The sequence below is a fragment of the Chiloscyllium plagiosum genome, chromosome 9 (genome assembly GCF_004010195.1).
Source record: "Chiloscyllium plagiosum isolate BGI_BamShark_2017 chromosome 9, ASM401019v2, whole genome shotgun sequence".
In the NCBI taxonomy this organism is placed as follows: domain Eukaryota; kingdom Metazoa; phylum Chordata; class Chondrichthyes; order Orectolobiformes; family Hemiscylliidae; genus Chiloscyllium; species Chiloscyllium plagiosum.
In genome coordinates, this window is record NC_057718.1 from 90666491 (window position 1) to 90682730 (window position 16240).

At 43.4% G+C, this 16240-nt stretch overlaps 1 protein-coding gene and 1 long non-coding RNA gene across 2 annotated transcripts in view; both read left to right on the forward strand.

The window, feature by feature from the left end:
- The window catches only part of slc24a3 (solute carrier family 24 member 3), a 355668-nt gene that overhangs the window by 144800 nt on the left and 194628 nt on the right, over nucleotides 1-16240 (forward strand). The gene's annotated exons all lie outside the window — the stretch shown is intronic.
- The window catches only part of LOC122553051, a 22312-nt gene continuing 6517 nt past the window's right edge, over nucleotides 446-16240 (forward strand). Inside the window, exons 1-3 of the long non-coding RNA XR_006312602.1 lie at nucleotides 446-455; nucleotides 13489-13495; nucleotides 15938-16112. This is a non-coding gene — a long non-coding RNA (uncharacterized LOC122553051). The remainder of the gene's footprint in view (nucleotides 456-13488; nucleotides 13496-15937; nucleotides 16113-16240) is intronic.

Here is a 16240-nt window from a genome sequence, read left to right on the forward strand (position 1 = left end):
TCACGATTAAATCTGTTCTCATTGGGCAGTGTATTCCGGATCAGAACTCAAGTTCAAACAGACATTGACTGATTTCCTCTCCATTGCCAATTCTCTTAAATCTCTAGTTACAGATCTAGCTGACAGTGGGAGCAATTTATTTCCCTTTAATCTCTATCCCTTTGAACCTCTGTATCTCGACTTGCCTTTCTGTGCTGTGAGGAGAACTGTCCCAGTTTTTAATATCTATGCCACTGACTGAAGTCCCCTGTTCCTCCGGTAAAGCACCTCTGCAACTTCTCCAAGTCGCGGCCTGTCCTTTTAATGTGTGGTGTGCAGAATTCAACACACTACACTAGCTGGGGTCTAGCAGACCCTTTAGAGGTTTAGCATAATGCCCTTGCTAATGGACCAGAAAGGTCTAAACAAACTTGGCATACTTCCTCAAGCATTTCTGAGTAGTTCCAGAACTGCATGTTGGAAGTAAGGTGGAGCACCCTCCTATCAAGCCAACAAAAGCTATGTGATATTTAGTTAGTTCTTGGACACATGGCATCTCTCGACTCGTAATCCAGAGACCCAGACTAATGTTTTGAGAACGTGGGCTCAAAAGATGAATTTAACTTTTATAAATTTGGAATAACAATCTAGCCTTATGGTAATCACTCTCAATTGTCATAAAAACCCATGTGGTTCACCCGTGTCCTTTAGGGAAGGAAATCTGCCATCCTTGCCTGGTTTGGCCTACATGTGACACCTAACTGCTGTCTGGGCAATTAGAGATGGGCAGCAACCACATTCCAAAATTTAATAGAAGTAGATTCGCAAGTATTCTTATGTAAATCTCCATGCCGTACATCATCAAGAATCCACTCTGGTCCCTCAAACACCAGCTCAGTTAGTTGTTTTTCATGAATGCATTGGCTGAGCAAGCCACGCACTTGCAGTGCGATTGGGGACAAGCCACAAATGTTAACCTCCTATGAAAGAATAAAGAAAAGAGAAAGATAGTTGCTTTGTTCAAAGACAAGATTAGAATGGTGCTGGAAAAGCACAGCAGGTCAGGCAGCATCCGAGAAGCAGGAAAATCGATGTTTCGGGCAAAAGCCCTTCATCAGGAATGCAACTTGGGGAAGACCTTTCAATTCTTAATTGTATGCAACAGAAGAGTGAGGGAACGTCAAAGAGTGTCTGAGGAGAGGGAGATTGAGAGGGAGTGAGAGGACAGTTTGCGTGAGAGAGGCAAGTGAGAACAACAGTAAAGAATGAGGGGGAAAAGAGAGAGAGAGAGAGAGAATAAAAGAATGAAGAGGAGAAGCCCTTCCTGATGAGGGGCTTTTGCCCGAAACATCGATTTTCCTGCTCTTCCAATGCTGCCTGACCTGCTGTGCTTTTCCAGCACCACTCTAATCTTGACTCTGATCTCCAGCAGCTGCAGTCCTCGCTTTCGCTTTGTTCAAAGAGCTAACTTAGCCTGACTGGCTTCCCTCTGTGCTGCAAGGATCTCCATTTCAATGACTGATTGTCACTCTCCCTCCTTCTCGTTCTGCCTCTCACGCAGTATCCAACTGTCTCATTCTATCTCACTTACGGTATTACCATCTGAATGAGGCTCTCTGTCATTTCCTCATTCCCTATCCCTTACACAGAGAACACCCAAAGTTCCTTTGGCAATTTATTTGAGCTTCTGCAAACTTTGATTATTTTACTTCTTGCGTTTATGCTTATTTCCATTCTTGATTTCTCTAATTAATTCACTCTTTCTGTATCTTCATACACTTTTCTTCTTCCCTTATTAAATAGAAGATACTGCAGAGGCAGGACAATCTGAAATAAATGCAGAGAATGCTAAAGAAACTCAATAAGTCTCGCAATTTCTGTGGAGAGAAGAACAGAGTTAATGTTTTGAGTCTGGTATGACTTTTCAGTTATAACAGACTCGAAACTTTCTTTCTCTCCCTACAGTTACTGCTAGATCTGCTGAGTTTCTTTAGCATTCTCAGTATCTGTTCCCTCTCACCTTCTTCTCTTCATTCTTTTACCCTCTCTCTTTCTCTCTCTTTTCCCCCTCATTCTTTACTGTCGTTCTCACTTGCTTCTCTCATGCAAACTGTCCTCACACTTCCTCTCAATCTCCCCCTCCTCAGACACTCTTTCATGTTCCCTCACTCTTCTCTTGCATACAATTAAGAATTGAAAGGTCTTCCCCAAGTTGTGTTTGGCAGCAGAGTGGGGGACACACATTTAATCAAGGTGGAGAATATGGAATTTGCCACCTTCTCACCTATGCCTCGATTAATCCAGGCCGCGAGAGTTCTTTTTGCCCCAACGCCAATTGACATCCCCCCTCAAGTGGGCAGCTAATGATGGCTGCTGCATCTTATCAACCCTGTGCAGATATTTACCCAGCACTGGGTGGAAGCTTCATCCCTCAGTAAAGCTGAAAAGCAGACCTCACCATGAGTGTGTATGTGTCGTGGTTGTGCCCAATCCTGAAAACTCCATACTACCATCGCTGACCTGTGACCTGAGACCCCTGGCCTTGGACCCGTGCACTTCCAGTAACTGCCACTGCCTTCCCAGTGGTGCTGCTGAGCTGTGCTCAGATTCCAGTCACTGATTGGCTGGCAGCCTTTGGGCAGTGGGGGAGGGCCAGGGGTTCCACCCTGTATCCCCCTCCTTGGGTGTCCTTGATCACAGGAATACCTCCACCTCCAAATTTGCAATTAACGTAGTAAACCTTCCCAAAAATAGGTGATGTGGGAATTCTTGTCACACCACCGTCTTCATTAATTCCTGGATTCCAAGGAGTTGGGGCGGGAAAAGCGGGGCAGCTCAGGTGCTCAAGCCCAGACCATGAAATGGACTAAGATGAACTTAGTCTTAAATTTTTATTTTTAATATTTTTTATTGAGGAAGGGCTGTTATTCTGAACTTTTTATTTCTTTATTTTTCTAATGTATTACCATGATTTTGTATTTTTGAAGGTCTGTAATACTGGGCTTTTGATTTCTTTGTTTTTCTATGTTTTATTCTAACAATTTGTACTTGAGAATTTGTACCTTTGGGGATCAAGGGTTACGGGGAGAAAGTGGGAGAATGGGGTTGAGAAACCTATCAGCCATGATTTAATGGTGGAACAGAATGGCCTAATTTCTGCTCCTATGTTTTATGTTCTTTATACCTAAGATGGAGCCATAAATGGTGACTTGTAAACTTTTCACTGGAAGGTTCACTTTCAGACATTTCATCACTATATTGGGTAACATCATCAGTGAGGGTCTCTGGTGAAGCTACGTCTGGGAGCTCACTGATGATGTTGCCCAATATGATGACAAAATGTCTGTAAACGAACCTTCCAGCTCAGTGAGCAAACCTACATCCAGAACCTCAACCTGAGCTACAAATCTTGGCAAAACTCGCTAACGTTTCACTGTATTAATGTGAATACCTGAGACAATAAAGCTAATTCAAATTCAAATAACCTCTGTCCTCTGATCCCTCTGTGTCCCCGACCTCCTTTTCGTCCTCTCTCGCCCAAGCAGTCTTTCATCCTCTCTCTTTCTCATTCCCTCTCTGATCCCCCAACCCGTCTCTCCTATGATTGTAGTGGCGCCACCCTCAGCACTTGAAATTTATACAGCTGCAGTAAAATCCATCCCTCATGAAAAGCCTGGGAAAAAAAAAAGTGCTCATCAATTTTCCTTTTATCTAAAACTGTGTGACAGTGTAGAGTTAAGGAAAATAACACTTGTCACATTATTCACAGGAGGTTTTTGCTTGTGCAGCACTCTTCATGTTTCAAATGTAGGAAGTGCACGCAGTTTTGTTCCTCATTGAAATTCTTGAATAGCAGATGATTGCATGACAGACCCGTGATGTGCAATCTCAAGAAAGCACACCGAAGTGGACTCTGCAAGTGAGCTCAGTGTTCCTCATGGTAAACACTGCTTCTTGTTTAGAATTGGTACTCGCTCAGTTTTGGGTCACTGTCTGATTTTGCAGAGGACAAAGCAGGATTTCATTTTTTAAAAATCACGCACATGCCAGCTGTCAGAATAGGAGTTCCTGTTTCTTACTTAATTTGTAAAAACCATGTCTTTGATTTTTTTTTGGTATTTTAATGGTGGGCTGAAATAAGAGACATTCTGAGGAAGGGTCACTCAAACAGAAACATTAACTCGGATTTCTCGCCACAGATGGTGCCAGACCTGCTGAGATTATCCAGCAATTTGTGGTTTTGTTTCCGAAATGAGGGAAGAATTGCTTTAAAACCAAGAATTGTTGCATGGTTCGAAAACAAGTGACCTGGCCCTTGTTATGAATGTGTTAAAGTATGCTTTGCAGTCAAACTGGACTTGAGGGGTTACAGTCAAAGAGTCATGCAGCACAGAAACAGACCCTTCGGTCCAACTAGTCCATGCCGACCATAATCCCGAACTAAACTAGTCCCATCTTGGCCCATATCCCTCCAAACCTTTCCTCTTCATGTGCTTATCTAAATGTCTTTTAAACGTTGTAACCCTACCTGCATCCATAACTTGCTCTGGAAATTCATTCCATCCACCACCCACTCTCTGTGTTAAAAAAAATTGCCCCTCATGTCTTTTTTAAAATCTTTCTCCTCTCAATTTAAAAGTATGTCACCTAGCCATGAAATCCCTGATCCTATGGAAAATACATTTCCCATTCACTTTATCTATACCCCTCATGATTTTATAAGCTCACCCCTCAACGCTCCAGTGAAAAAAGACCCAGCCTACTCAGCCTTTCCTTATAACTCCATTTCCAGCAATGTAAATCTCTTCTGAACCCTCTCCAATCGAATAATGTCCTTCCTATAACAGGATGACTTTGGTCTGTGGATAAGTAACCAGTTATCAATGTCAAAGGCCTTCAATTTACCAACAACAGTGCGATCGATTCTCAGGTTCATGAGTAGTTGGGAACAGCACAATGAGGGAGCATTCAAGTCACCACCATGCCAGGAGATCTCTCTGTTCCCTGCTTAAAGCCACTTCAGGCCTGAAGAAAATCACATTAACTTTCATCCGGCAGATGCTATAAACTGTGATTTTGAAACAATAAATCAGAGACCTTTCCACAAGTGTGATTCCATGCTTCTTGTAAACCAGTGGAAGCATCAGGAGAAGGACAATTGAGGGGCTGCACTTTGATCAGCCAAGGATCCTGTGAGGACAGACCCTGAACTGCTTTCCCAGTTTTTCTCTCTGTCCGTAACTCGTGCGTTTTTGTCCTTCCTCTGTGCGTCTAATGAGAAGTTTATAAGGGGATTAGAGTTTGAATTTGTTGAATTGGATACCAGTTGTCCATGATCGTTTTCCTGTGGCTGGAGCCTAACTACTTGTAATTGCTCGTAACTTTTGTTAAGTTGAGAACTTGGCCCATGTTTTCTGAAAAGAGGAGAAAGTGAGGACTGCAGATGCTGGAGATCAGAGCCGAAAATGTGTTGCTGGAAAAACGGCCGAAAATGTGTTGCTGGAAAAGCAGCTGAAAATGTGTTGCTGGAAAAGCGGCCGAAAATGTGTTGCTGGAAAAGCGGCCGAGAAGGGCTCATGCCCGAAACGTCGATTCTCCTGCTCCTTGGATGCTGCCTGACCTGCTGCGCTTTTCCAGCAACACATTTTCGGCCATGTTTTCTGAAAACCTGGGTCTTTAGAAAATAGGTAAATGTGGGAATTTTACCGTTGTTAACTTTTGTGACAATGCAGAGAATAGTGAGGCTTCATTTCCAGAGAGGAGTAACGACTTCCACGTTGTTGGAAGGAGAAATATTTGATCAAGCTTTCTGTGTATTTTAGCAGCAGGAAAAGCATCAGAAATTGAAACATTATCGTGTCACCTCAGCGGTTCGGAACTGGGCGAGAGATGTTCACCTCATCATCCATTGGACGGGGGGAGGGAAAGAGGAATTTTCTTCCTTATTCTCTGATTACGGGCTGCATTTATCTGGGTGGCACAGTGGTTAGCACTGCTCCCTCACAGCGCCAGGGACCTGGATTCGATTCCAGCCTCGGGCAACTGTCTGTCTTTGCACATTCTCCCTGTGTCTGCATGGGTGTGCTCCAGTTTCCTCCCACAGTCTGAAGATGTGCAAGTTAGGTGGATTGGCAATGGTGTCCTGGGATTTTCAGGCTAGGTGCATTAGCCATGGGAAATGCATGTTATAGTGATATGGTGGGATGTTCCTTGGAGGGTCAGTGTAGACTCAGTGGGCTGAATGGCCTGCTTCCATGCAGTAGGGATTCTATGATTTATTGTATATGGCTGAGAGGTTGCAGTGCTGCTCTCTTTGAACCAAAGTAATCCTTTCTGATGGTGTTCCCACAATTATCTTAGGGTCAGTGTGATGACCCAGAGAGAGCATGATTGTGTATGCATGTGGACAAAGTTAGTATTTTCAACAGCTTGTCCTTTGTAATGGCATGGCAAGCTGGTGTTGAATTGAGCTGCTGGACATCCCTTAGTCCAGAAGACCTGTCACTCTTCAGAATATTGATTAACCTTCTCCAATAACACAGTTGAGGTGATGTGGAGATGCTGGTATCGGACTGGGGTGTACAAAATCAGAAATCACACAACCCCAGGTTATAGTCCAACAGGTTTATTTGGAGTTTAATTTAGATAAATGTGAGGTGCTGCGTTTTGGAAAAGCAAATCAGAGCAGGACTTATACACTTAATGGTAAGGTCCTGGGGAGTGTTGCTGAACAAAGAGACCTTGGAGTGCAGGTTCATAGTTCCTTGAAAGTGGAGCCTCAGATAGATAGGATAGTGAAAACATTTGGTATGCTTTCCTTTATTGGTCAGAGCATTGAGTATAGGAGTTGGGAGGCCATGTTGCGGCTGTACAGAATAGTGGTTAGGCCACTTGTGGAACATTGCGTGCAATTCTGGTCTCCTTCCTATCGGAAAGATATTGCAAAATTTGAAAAGGTTCATAAAAGATTTACAAGAATGTTGCCAGGGTTGAAAGGTTTCAGCTGTAGGGGGATGCTGAATAGGCTGGGGTTGTTTTCCTTAGAGCATCAGAGGCTGAGGAATAACCTTATAGAGGTCTATAAAATCATGAGTGCCATGGATACGGTAAATATTTAAGGTCTTTTCCCTGGGGTGGAGGAGCCCAGAACTAGAAAGCATAGGTTTAGGGTGAGAGGGGAAAGACATAAAAGGCACCTAAGGGCAACTTTTTCACACAGAGGGTGATGTGTGTATTGAGTAAGCTGCCAGAGGAAGTGGTGGAGGCTGGTACAATTGCAACATTTAAAAGGCATCTGGATGGGTATATGAATAGGAAGGATTTCGAGGGATATGGGACAATTGCTAGCAAATGGGACTAGACTAATTTAGGATATCTGGTTGGACCAAAGGGTCTGTCTCTGTGCTGTACACCTCTATAACTCTCTATCATCACCCCTATCCACCTCATTCATCTTGGGAACATATTGCTCCCAAAGATACCAATAAGTAAATCATTTAATTGTGAGGCTTATAATGCGAGCACAGCATGTTTTGTCTGGGTTGATTTATGTACTGACAACATATCAAGGTATTATTTTTAAGGTCAAGAAAATGGGGTCGACTTGTACACTACCATTCATTGTAGATCAATGCATATGTTAAATTAGTGGATTGGTACATTTGATAGTAGCAGCATTAATATAAAAGCTGTACAATGCCATTAAGACAGATATGACTTCAACTCTTTAGCATCTGGTATTTTCCACAAATCACACAACTGGATCTCCACATGAGTTACACCACTACATGTGGTCCCACTGCATACAACTGGAAAGATGTTCTTTTCTGCACCAAAGTGATAATGGTATTTGGCACTTGGACATTCATCTTCAGTAACATTGAATTGGACTGTGACTTTACGCTTAGCTATTGGCTTCAGCTGCAGATAAGAAAGGAGTGTTTGGTCTCGACATGCTACAAGTGAACAGATCGTTAAGAGGAACAGGGGGGAGCTGATGAAATTTGAGCGATGAATGCTATTCACCTCTGTGCAGCTTCCCAAGTAAAGACCTGAATGCTGAAGAGCCGCTTCAGCAGCAGACACACCAGGGGTCAAAATGACCTCCTTGGCACACAGTCCAAGTTAAAATTTACAAGCGAACTTGTGTCCTTGACTGCCATGGGTGGGAGAGAGCAGAAACTCCTATCCTCACTGGAGCCTGTGCAGTGGGACACTGATTGCTGTCTTCACTTGTGCATAATTTTCTGGTTAAAATCTGTTGAAGATGCAAATGATTCTCCCTGTAACATTCGGAAAAACCGACCGGGTCAGTGCAGACATCTCCTTCGGAGCTTTGGAAAGATTTAAAAGCTGGCTGACTGCCACCAGCTGCCTCAAATAATAAATAATCAGCACAATTTTCCCTAGAACATGCTAATAAACTAGGTTTGTGTCTTATGGTTGTTTGATGTCTACCTATTTCATGTAAGTTTCCTGCCCTTTGATGAATCGATGCTGGTATCTCATGAATTTTTCATTTGGGAGCTCCTATATTTAGGCACTGTTAGGGAGATGAAAGGTAATTCTCAAATATTTTCTTACAGCTTTAGTTTTTGTTTTCAGAGCTTTGTTTGTCTTTAATTTTCATTTCAAGATTTGGGGCGCTCTCGTGGCTCAGTTGGTAGATGTGCCATGTCATGCGCTGTGGAGATTGTGAGTTGGCGAAGACCACTGAGTTGGCAAATCTGGGCATCAGTCATAGGTGCTATGATACCCAGATGTTGCCAGAGGAAAGAGAGAAGTTGGTCCTCACTGTTGGCTGCTGGCACTCTCTTGGATAGTCCATACATGAATGGAATGAGCTGCCGGAGGAAGTGGTGGAGGCTAGTACAATTGCAACATTTAAAAAGGCATTTGGAGGGTATATGAATAGGAAGGGTTTGTGGGATATGGGCCAGGTGCTGGCAGGTGGGACTAGATTGGGCTGGGATATCTGGTCGGCATGGACTGTTTGGACCGAACGGTCTGTTTCCGTGCTATACATCTCTCTGACTATACGTCAAAGGACTGGCAGTACCCATTGCTGCCCTGTCCTACCCCTACACATTTATAGGTAGGAGGTTTTTACGTGGAACAACTTGCAAGAAAGTTACTTCTCCTCACTGGTTACGGACATTGGTGAAAGAGCAGCAGACTTGTCATGGCAATTGTTGCATTGACAGAACAAACCACTGTCAAACAAAGTCTTGGTCCCTTCACTCAAGACACTTTTGCCCTCCAGACTGAGTCACTCAAGGCTGTTGCTTGATTGATTGAGATTTTTGGAAATGGGTGGTCCGTTGACATCTGCAGTGACGATGAGAACTGGGGAGATTGAGCAAGTTCAGGGAAAGCGTGCCAAAGTGGAGGCGATTGAGCCCTTGTAGGAAATGTGGTCAGCGGTAAACCTTAAGGAAGACTGCAATGGTTGAACTTTTGGATTTCGTTCTTTATTTTTTGACTTAATTCTCAGAAGGACTTTAAAGTTCAACTTTTAAGTTGATTTCATTGTTGTTCAACTTAATATGAAGATGGACTGTAATGTTTAACTTTTAACTTCGTCCCTTATTTCTTTCCACCTGGTTCTTCGGTCTTTGTACCTAGCTACTGGGAGCTAAGATGGCACCATACAGATGGCATTGAAAACTTTTCACTGTATTCCTGTACTTTGTTTCTTGAGTACACGTGACAATAAAGTCTGAATCTAAGTCATGATTTGGAGACACCGGTGTTGGACTGGGGATGGACAAAGTTAAAAATCACACAACACCAGGTTATAGTCCGACAGGTTTATTTGGAAGCACTAGCTTTCGGAGCACTGCTCCTTCATTAGGTGGTTGTGGACCTGATGAAGGAGCGGCGCTCCAAAAGCTAGTGCTTCCAAATAAAACTATTGGACTATAACCTGGTGTTGTCTGATTTTTAACTGTCTAAATCTAAAATCTACTTGACCTGGCCTTGCCTGTCTGAAGATGAGTGTTGAGACCCATTAAATGATCTTCCCCTTTCGTTGTGTTTAGTGCAGAGTGAGTTCATTGCTGAGTGAATGTGGAAAACCTTTATTCTCAATTCCTTTCTGTCGAGTTGCTGCTTTAACAGGCAGAATAACTACTTGCCATTTTATGTCATGACTTCAGTTAAGGCAGTTTGCTCAGAGTGGGGCGGGGGGGAGCTGTAAAAATAGGTTGAGCTGAGTGTTTGACACTGGTACGGAATGTGACGTGCAGAGGTTGATTATATAACAGCACTTGGGTACAGCATGACATTGTTCCTCTTGTGAAATCGGACACGTTTATTTTGATAGACGCATGTTCAGAAGGTGTAGGTTCTTAACAAGGGGACAGAACATGAGGGCAAGGGAGAGGGTGTCAGGAAGTAAGTGCGTCACCCAACACTAAAATATTTGCAGGAAGGAGAGTCAGGAAAGCAATGTTGGGTATGGAGCTATTAGAGTGATAGAGTGCACTTCTGATCATCGCTGTGATGCACTGGATGGTAATTACTGCAATATTGTAAAGCTAAGTGTTGTATATTATTATGTTTTTTATTAAATGCTGACCAAAGATCATCTCGAGCTGAATGTTACACAGAATACCACTCGGTTATGAAAAGGTTGTATAGTTGAGGAAGCTGGAGGAATAGTCAAATGAAACAACACCTTTATGATTCACTCTAAACATGACTGTTGGTTTAGACCTCGGTGTGAGTTCTCACATAGTGGGCCCTGGGCGTACAACACATTCTGCAACACAGTTCTACATTTCTTTTGATGCTAAGTTCCTTCTGCAATGCTGGGTCAAAACCCTGGAACCCGCAAATTAGGGCACCTCACCCCACAAAGGCAGCTCTGGATGGGCATTGTGTAATAAGTGTCAGCCTTGACACTGGTGCCCACTTGCCGAGGATGAGTTTTTTTAAAGTTTGCAATCATGGGAATGGCTGAGGTGGACAATTGTACAATTCCCAGAAACTCCTGCATTAAACTTGAAGCAACGGCAAAGGAAGAGTGATTTGCATTCATAAACTATTTTACATAACTTCAGAATGTCCCAGAGTAAAATGAAGTACTTCTATCAATTGTAGTGACTGCTGCAATTTTTTAAAAATTCATTCACGGGATGTGGGTGTCACTGGCTGGGCCAGTGTTTAATGCCCATCCCTAATTGCCCAGAGGGCGGTTAAGAGTAAGCCACATTGCTGTGCGTCTGGAGTGACATCTAGGCCAGACCAGGTTAGGATGGTAGCAGCTGAGCTTCTGAGGAAAGGTCAATCGACCTGAAACGTTAACTCTGATTTCACTCCACCGATGCTGCCAGACCTGCTGAGCTTTTCCAGCTATTTATGTTTTTGTTTCTGTCTTACAGCATCCACAGTTCTTTCAGTTTTTAGTTAAGGCTGGCAGTTTCCTTCACTAAAGGACATTAGTGAACCAGATGGATTATTTTTCCTGACGGTTAGCAACGGATTTGTGGTCATCATAAGACTCTTAATTCTGTTCTTTGAAAATTAAAATTAAATTCTACTGTCGGATGTTGCAGGATTCAAACTCTATTCCTCAGATTAGTAGTCGAGTGATAATACTGTCTGTGTGGAGTTTGCACATTCTCCCCGTGTCTGCGTGGGTTTCTTCTGGGTGCTCCGGTTTCCTCCCACCATCCAAAGATGTGCGGGTTAGGGTGGATTGGCCATGTCAAATTACCCATAGTGTTAGGTGCAATAGTCAGCAGTAAATATAGGGTATGGGTGGGTTACTCTTCGGTGGATCAGTGTAGACTTCATAGAATCCCTACAGTGTGGAAACAGGTCCTTTGGCCCAACAAGTCCACACCGACCCTCTGAAGAGTAACCCACCCAGACTTATTCCCCTCCCCTATTACTTTACATTTCCCCTGACTAATGCACCTAACCTGCACATCCCTGAACACTATGGGCAATTTAGCACGGCCAATTCACCTAACTTGCACATCTTTGGATTGTGGGAGGAAACCCACACAGACAGTCGCCCAAGGGTGGAATCGAACCTGGGTCGCTGGAGCTGTGAGACAGCAGTGCTAACCACTGAGCCACCGTACCGAATGACACGTTTCAATTCTGTAGGGAATCTAATACCACGAGGTGATCGCCTCCCCATAATATGAGAAAGGAAAATGGTCAGGGTGTACATAAGCAAGTTACCACAAATAACCACAATAAAACAACCAGATAATCTGTTTTAGGGAAGTTGGTTGTGGAATAAATATTGGCTAAGATTCCGGAGAGAATTTCATTGTCCTTCATCACAATTGGGGTGGTACAGTAGCTCAGCAGTTAGCACTGATGCCTGACAGCGCCAGGGACTGGGGTTCGATTCCAGCCCCGGGCGACTGTCTGTGTGGAGTTCGCACGTTCTCCCCGTGTCTGCGCTGATTTCCTCCCACAATCCAAAGACGTGCAGGCCGGGTGAATTGGCCGTGCTAAATTGCCCATAGTGTTAGGTGCATTAGTCAGAGGGAAACATAGGGTAGGGGCATGGGTCTGAGTGGGTTACTCTTCAGAGGGTCGGTGTGGACTTATTGGGCTGAAGGGCCTGTCTCCATACTGTAGGGAATCTAATCATAATGCCATGGAATCTCTTCCAGTGCCAGGAGGAAAGACAGAGGTTTAGTTTAATCCTCTGACAGTGCAGCTCTTCCACAGTTCTGAACTACAATGTCAGACTAAATTTTGAGCACAAGTCATTGGTGTGAACTGAGCACACAACCAGGCACAATGGTTCTGACCTAGACTGATAATAACAGAGTTCTGAGAAAGGGTCACTTTGTTTTAGATTTCCTACAGTGTGGAGACAGGCCCTTCGGCCCAACCAGTCCACACCGACCCTCTGAAGAGTAACCCATCCAGATCCATTTCCCTCTGACTAATGCACCCAACACTATGGGCAATTTAGCATGGCCAATCCATCTGACCTGCACATCTTTGGTCTGTGGGAGGAAACTGGAGCACCCGGAGGAAACCCACGCAGACACGGGGAGAATGTGCAAACTCCACACAGACACCCGAAGCTGGGATCGAACGTGGGACCCTGGTGCTGTGAGGCAGCAGTGCTAACCACTGAGCCACCATGCTGCCCCAAGATTCTCTCCACAGATGCGGCCAGGCCTGCTGTGCTTTTCCAGCAATTTATATATTTTTTTCTGATTTACAGCATCCGCGGTCTTTAATTACCGAGAGGTGCAGGGTTGTGGCAGTATTCTGCCTCTGGCTATGGTGTAACGTAAGGGCCGTAGCTTGATATTGGCAGTGGGGTTTGTGGGTGAATATCAAATGGAAGTATTTGACTGTTCAAAAGCAACAACATTCTTTACGTTAATATATTTCAAATAAAGAGCAGAAATATATCCAATAAAAAAGATTCTGATTGAATGCCTCAACCTTTGATGGAACATGATTTTATTTGGCTGCATTAAATCTAAAATCTGGAATAAAAAGAGGAAAAATCACTGGAGGAAGTGAGCCGGTGTCTAAAAGAGAGAATAGTTAACCCTTTGAATTGGATCCTTAATTTTAGCTGCAAGAAATTGGTGACTCCTAACACGATTATCTTTAGTGAATAGTATCTTCTACATCAAGATTTCTAAGTGATGGGTAGGATGCTGCAGATACAGGGATTAATCTATTTATGAGCCTACACTTTTAAGTGTGGTTAATCAAAAGCAATTTTTAAGTATTGCATTTTTGTTAAAATTGCACATTTCCTGTTATAGTTCTCAGGTTTGAGGGATTTTGCAACTTAGCTTTTTTTTTCTCAGGAGCGAAAAAAAAGGTGCTGACTTTGTTCTTGAGTGGGATATAATTGGAAAAGTGAATTGGAAGATTCAGAGTATTGCAGGGTCTACCATTAGTGAATAATCACCATTGACTGGTGCGCTGCACAGTTAATTCTCTACAAATGATCTCCCCTCTCCTGTAAGCCAGTCATTGTATTATTTATTATTCTTTTGACAGAAGACTTCAATAGTCTGATAAATAATACAGTATGAAGTAGGCATTGCATTTGGTGCTACTAAGTGACCATTAGCAATGAAAATAGCATTAGTTCTGTAATGTTGTGCTCTAAGAATAATCTGTCATTTATTGCGACAAACTACCATCTCTTCTGGGAATGACTAAAAGTGGTTTGTTGCCCAAGAAGAGGAAAGTTTGACTCCACCAGAAATTATAAACCGTCTCTGATATTCCCATTCATGCTCATGTAATAATGGTATTCTTGGACACATTAAACATTGGTAACTGATACATTTATTCTGAATGGCATGCCCTACCTAAACGACTACATTGCTCAAATTGAAGAGGAGAAGTGATTTTTTGAATTTAAATAGGGTTGCTGTAATGCAAGTTTGGAATTTGAAACCATCTGCATTATAGGAGCAAGGCAAAGATGAAACATGTCATACTGGGGGAAAGGATGAGTGGAAGACAAAACAATGGGATTCCTCCTGCTTCCAGGAAAGTGAAAGAATGGCACATTTGAAGCTTATAAGGATCAAGAGAAACACTTGGAGAAGTGTTACCTCAGTGGTGTTGAAAAGAGAGATCAAAACTAAATAAGTTGGAACATAGAGGTCGAGGATTAGTGATGAGAAAAGAACACTTGTTGGATAGCAGTGTGATTTTTTTTGTTGTCACATGATCAGGTAACTGAGTTCCCAGAAGATTCCCTGCACAGATTGACTCAGATGGATGACATTGGGAAATCTTAGGGTGGCTGAGGAGAAAGAAATGTTTTCGTAGAATCCCTACAATGTGGAAGCAGGCCATTTGTCCCATCGATCCCACCCCCTCACCCTGTCCCTGTAACCCTGCATTTCCCGTGGCTAACCAACCTAACTTGCACATCCCTGGACACTATGAGCAACTTCCCATGACCAATTCACCTAACTTGCGCATCTTTGGACTGTGAGAGGAAACTGGACCTCCCGGAGGAAACAGGGAGACACAGGGAGAGCATGCAAATTCCATGTAGCCAGTCGCCCGAGGCTGGGATCGAACCTGGTGCTGTGATGTAGCGGTGTCAATTACTGAGCACCATAGATGCTTGAACAAACAGAGGTAGCTTCATTAGTGAAATATTCCTGGGAGATCCTTTAGTGATCAGAAAGAACAAGGAAGACTTGCATTCATATTGCAACCTTCACAACTTCCGACTCTCTCAAAACGCTTTATAGCTAACAACGTATTTTCAAAGTGCATTCACTTTTGGAGTGTAGGAAACATGGCAGCCAGTTCCCGTGCTGTAGACTTGCTGAGAATCCGCCTTTGTGGTCTGCATTGCTGAATAAACATCGTCGATCGTTCAGGAAGAACTCCACTGCTTTTTGACTGATGCTATGGAATTTTGTTTTTACCTGAGAGAAGCAGGGACCTTAACTTGACATCTCTTTGAAAGCCAGTATCTACAACAGTGTAGCACTCCATCAGTGTTGCTGATATCATCCACTTATCCCCAACCCCTGGTCTGTTGCGAGAAAGCTTGCGAAGAAAATTGTATTGAGGATGTGAGCTGTGGATGTATTTGGGAATTTCTTTCACATTTGTGTTGGGTGTAATGAGTTCTATAGGATTCTGATGTGGGCACATTAATGTCCTTGATTACGAACAGCATATAAATCACAAAATAGGTTATGGAGAATATACGAAAAAAAACAGAGGAGTGTGTGCTATTTAAAGACTGATATAACAGAACTTTCCCTGAGAATGTGGCACTGGAAAAGTACAGCTGGTCAGGCAGCATCCGAGGAGCAGGAGAATCGACGTTTCGAGCAAAAGCCCTTCAATAGTCCTCACCTTCACCCATCAGAATTATCCTGCTGTGTGTAATGGAATACTCATTTACAGCTGGTGAAGCTGTGTGTGGATTTACAAAAGAAAATCCTGGAAACATGTTACATTCTTAATTTAGTTTGCAGACCTCCCTCTGAATGGAATAAAGCAAATGTGAATGCCACCCATAACCAGGGCTGGTTTTAGGAAAGGGACACCGGACGCAGCAGAGAATTTGATCATCGAAGCCTGCTCGAACAACATCTTCAGGTCAAAACGAGATATCAATCGTGGCTGACAGCACATCTCGCTGTGTATGTGAGAAATCGCTCCTGAGAAAAGGCATGAGGCGGACCACATGAGGGTGTGGGGGTAGTTGTGTATGAGAGGCTGTTGGAGAGGATGTGGGGGGGTAGTTGTGTATGAGAGGCTGTTGGAGAGG